Source organism: Dipodomys ordii, unplaced genomic scaffold, assembly GCF_000151885.1.
Source record: "Dipodomys ordii isolate 6190 unplaced genomic scaffold, Dord_2.0 Scaffold117, whole genome shotgun sequence".
Taxonomy (NCBI): domain Eukaryota; kingdom Metazoa; phylum Chordata; class Mammalia; order Rodentia; family Heteromyidae; genus Dipodomys; species Dipodomys ordii.
The window spans coordinates 2,425,886-2,430,076 of NW_012267333.1; the positions used below are offsets into that span (position 1 = coordinate 2,425,886).

Consider the following 4,191-nt stretch of genomic DNA (forward strand, 5'->3'; position numbering starts at 1 on the left):
AATGTATACTTTTTAAAAACAAAACTGGTCCGAGCCGGGCACGCTTTGGATTTGGATGCCAGTCAAGAAAAGAACACTGAGATTTTGTATGCTTGTGAAAGATAGAGCAAGCTATTGAAGGTTTTACATTCCATTTAGAGATGCCTTGTTTGTTTTGTTTTTGTCAGTCCTGGGGCTAGAATTCAGTGCCCTGGAGCTGTCCCTGAGCTCTTTTGCTCAATGCTAGTACTCTATCATTTTGAGCCTCAGCTCCACTCTTCTATTTTTGAGTGGTCAAATGGAGATAAGAGTCTCACGGAGCTGGGCGCTGGTGGCTTACGCCTGTAATCCTAGCTACTCAGGAGGCTGAGATCTGAGGATCTCAATTCAAAACTAGCCTAGGCAGGAAAGACCTTGAGACTCCTATCTCCAATAAATCACTAGAAAACTGGAAGTGGCGCTGTGCCTCAAGTGGTAGAGTGCTTGCCTTGAGCTGAAGAGCTGAGGAGCAGCACCCAAGCCCAGAGTTCAAGCCCCATGACTGACAAAAAAAAATAGTCTCAAGGGGATTTTTCTGCCTGGGCTAGCTTCCAACTGTGTTCCTCAGATCTCAGCCTCCAGAATAGAATAGGAGCTAGAATTATAGGCCACTGGCACCTGGCAATACCTTTTTTACCTGTGAAGGGTTTTAAAGTAGGATGGTGGGCGCCAGTGGGAATTGATTTTTAGATATGTGGAGATGGATTTTTAGATAAGGACACCAGATGAGAAGATTTGAGATGTTTTCAGAATTCCAGAACTACTGAAGTAGAACAAAGAGCACTTGGGTATGATTATGAATGGAGAGCAGAGGAAGAAAGGAAGACATTTGTCAGTTTTCTGGCTTGGGAAACAGATGGAAGGTAGTAGGAAGATAAACAAATTTAGAAGGGAAAAATAAGTTCATTTTTGTACATGCTGGGTTGGATGGGTCTGTAGAAAATATAAATACACAGCCTAAAAAAATGGGTCTTATTTGTGTAAACACTGAGAATGGGAGACTGAATGAAATTAGATTATAATCACCTGGCCAATATTAGAAAATTATTCTAGCCAGGTGGCTCATGCCTGTAATCCTAGCTACTCAAGAGGCTGAGATCTGAGGGTCATAGTTTAAAGCCAGCGTGGGTACAGAAGAGTCCATGAGACTTATCTCCAATTAGTTACCAAAAAACTGGAAGTGGAGCTGCGATTCAAGTGGGAGAGTATTAGCCTTGAACAAAAGTAGCTGAAGGATAGTGCCCAGGCCCTGAGTTCAAGCCTCAGGATTGGCGCACATGCACGCGCGCACACACACACACACACACACACACACACAATTCTTTCTTTCTTTCTCTCTCTCTCTCTCCTACCTTATATGCTAAGATTCTGATTTCACTAGAGCAAGACCTAGTATAATTACATATGCAATAACTGCACTATTTGGTGCAATATGTATAAGAAGGAACTGACTTGTGCAAAATTATAGACAAGTAAGTGACCAGGATTAAAATGTACTCTTTATCATCTATCTATACATACCTGTGACAAGTCTGCTACAACTTCATTACCACGCACGACCTTTGTGGTTTGAAACCCCGTTTATTAGCTCACAGTGTGAGAATCCTACACGGTGTGGCAGGGTTCTCTCTGCTCAGGGTATCTAAGAGTCACCCAGGATGATTGCTCACCTGGAGCCACTGGTATCCTTCACTTTCTTGCAATTGTAGGACTGAGGACTGGTTTTGATGGTGGCTGTGGGCTAAAGTAGCCACTCTCAATCAACTCCTAGAAGCTCTTGTTATGTGGTTGCAATTTTCAAGCCAGTGAGTCTACATCACATCCTTATATTTTTGAATCTTTGAATCCTTTGTGCTACCAGTTGGAGAAAACCTGTTTTAGCCAGATTTTTGCTCACTGGGACATATTCCTGAGAGACACAGCTTAGTTTGGCTTCCATCCATGCTTGGCTGGCTCCGTTGCTTTGGGCTGGAGGTGAGGCAAAGCTGCTCACAAAGAAGAGAGGAGTCACAGGAAGGAGCCATTCAAAGGCTCGCCCCCTGGGACCCATTTCTTCCAGTTAGACCTCACCTCCCAGTCTCACAGCCTTTCCACCTACCTATCCACCATTACAACCACTGTTTGAGTCAGAGCCCTCATGATCCAATCAACTCTAGAAATCCCTTCACAGAAACACCAGGAGTGTGTGTTTTAAGTGTCATCTGTCTGTCTTCACTACCACAACTCCCCAGCTTTAACCAGGCACCTGAACTAGGTCAGGCCCACCTAGATTAATTACATATCATAGAAACAGCCATGCTATATTATATAACCTAGTGAAACCCATCATATTAACCAGGGATTAGGCAGTGTCCACTGGATGGGCTGGGAGGGTGTCCTGTTGGGGAGGGGAGCAGTTTAGGATTTTTTCCTACTACCTGGGAAAAGAAAAAAAAAAAGTGAAATCTGAGCTAAACAAGTGAGTTTAGGCCCAGCAGCCCTGTACTGCTCACCTCAGATACACTCTTTCCTTAACCTCTCAAGAAGTACAATTTGGAATGATTCTCCACTTTACATCCATTGTTTTATAGTTCTGAACCAATATGTTCTGAATAGATTCTTTGCAAGTTATGTCTATGTTCTCTCCCTATGTATGAATTGAGTGAATGCTGAATTATTCTGTCTTATGGAATTGTTAAGACTTTTTTTTTTTACTTGAACAAATGTGTAGTTATGCAATGAGAGGCAGAGGTGGAATAGAATCAGCCTGCTAAGGGTATTATGAAACCACAGGTGGCTTCTTAGAGTTTGAAAGAGGCCTTTGTATATCAGGCAGGCCTCCTTCTCAACTGTACACCGTTAAAAACGAAAAAGAAAAGAGACAACTAAGGTATATTTGTAATATTACGCTTAGCAAATGGATGCTTTAGTAAAGATGGTATATTCACGTAGACAAAGGGGATAATATCAAAAGTCTACATGTGAAGACTTGACAAATAAAAGAACGAAAAGAAATAACCAATCCCAGGGGTTGGAGGCATGGCTCAGTTGGTAGAACACCAGCCAAGGAATGAGAAAGCATCAGGTACCCATCTCAGATTCACAACAACAGAACACAATGGCAGAAGACTTGACGAATGGTCTTCCTGTGCTGATTTTTCTTCGGTGGAACTGGGGTGCCATCCACTGAAGCTCTACCACTCCAGCCACATGCCCATTTTGTTTTTTGTTTTTTTTCTCTTTTCAGGGCTGCAGATCAAACTCAGGCAGACTGTGTCGGGAAACTGAGTCACGAGGGCATCAGAATCAAGAAAGCGGCCGACGTGCTTTATTCTGGAGTGCAGCTTGGGAAGGGCGACCCAGGGCCACCCAGTGTCCTTCAGCGGGGCTGAGGTTCCCCACGCCCCAGAGGGAAGGCTGGGAAGGGTGGGTTGGCAGTGGGGACGCGGTGGCCGAGGGGTTTCAAGGTCTCAGGCCGCCTCTGTGTTCCTGGGGGGCGGCCCTGGCCTCGGCCTCAGGCTCCCCTCCAAGCCTGCCCGGTGCATTGGTTCAAAAAGGGTGTGTGCGCTTTTAAACGGAACTTTCGGTGTGCGTGTGAACCGCACCAGGGAGGCGTCTGCGGCACTTGGACCTTATGGACCTCTCCATTTCCCACTCGTTTTAAACGAGTCTGACTACAGACATGTATACAGCGCATCCGATCCAGTTTCCGCACGAGGACACCACGGAGTCACCACGGAAGCGTCATCATGAAAAGCAGACGCGGGCTGCAGAGCAATTACAGCGGGGGCTGGAGGGGGGGGTCCCGCAGCTGCCGTCCGTCCGTCCGTCCGTCCGCAGGGCCGCGCCCCGTCGCATCTCCCCAGCGGGTCGGGTCGGCCCAGGGGCCCCGCGGGCCACAATTATATGGGACAGGGGGGAAGGCAGGGCGGCCGGGCTCGCCGAAATAGCTCAGTTGGGAGAGCGTTAGACTGAAGATCTAAAGGTCCCTGGTTCGATCCCGGGTTTCGGCAGTGGCTTTTGTCAGCTTGCTGGTGAAACGCGCTCCTGAGAAGACGCGGGGCCGGTGATGGTAATGGCCCCCACGTTTTGCCCGGGCGAGCTCCGTTCTCCTCGGGCCAGAGGCGGGCGGCGGCTTCCCCGCGGCACCTGCGGTTTGGTCGCCCTGGATCCGCAGCCTGCGGGGCCCGGAGC

At 47.5% G+C, this 4,191-nt stretch overlaps 1 protein-coding gene and 1 non-coding gene across 2 annotated transcripts in view; both read left to right on the top strand.

Moving 5' to 3' along the window:
- Osbp (oxysterol binding protein) overlaps positions 1-4,191 on the top strand; it is a 42,942-nt gene that overhangs the window by 33,836 nt on the left and 4,915 nt on the right. The window lies entirely within an intron of this gene.
- Trnaf-gaa lies at positions 3,938-4,010 on the top strand. Its single transcript has one exon. It is a non-coding gene; the product is annotated as a tRNA-Phe (tRNA).